This window comes from Nanorana parkeri, unplaced genomic scaffold (assembly GCF_000935625.1).
Source record: "Nanorana parkeri isolate BGI_ZX_2015 unplaced genomic scaffold, ASM93562v1 scaffold4070, whole genome shotgun sequence".
Taxonomy (NCBI): domain Eukaryota; kingdom Metazoa; phylum Chordata; class Amphibia; order Anura; family Dicroglossidae; genus Nanorana; species Nanorana parkeri.
Genome location: NW_017310337.1, coordinates 1 through 429, shown reverse-complemented (window position 1 = coordinate 429; position 429 = coordinate 1).

Here is a 429-nt window from a genome sequence, read left to right as displayed (position 1 = left end):
GGTTGCATTCTGCATAGCTGACTTACTATAATGTATTGCTGGGACTTGTAGTCCCGCATAGCTGGTTGTATTCTGCATTGCTGTATGATGATTATTATACAGCAATGCAGAATAGCACCAACTATGTGGGACTACAAGTCCCAGCAATACATTATATTAAGCAGGGAAGCACCAGTGCCGATACTGGGCATTTTCACAAGTACTCATACTTGTGAAAATTCCCCGATACTAAGTGCAGATACTGGTGGTCTGCCGACCTCAGCATCTGCGCTTGTGCACAGACCAGTATTATTGAGGAAACTGGGATTTATTTACAAAGCATTTTGTTTAAATCGTTAATTGTGACCGTTAATATTATTCCATCATTTACTGCCACCCATCATTCACGGCCATGGACGGCATATTAACGGTCACAATTAACCATTACAA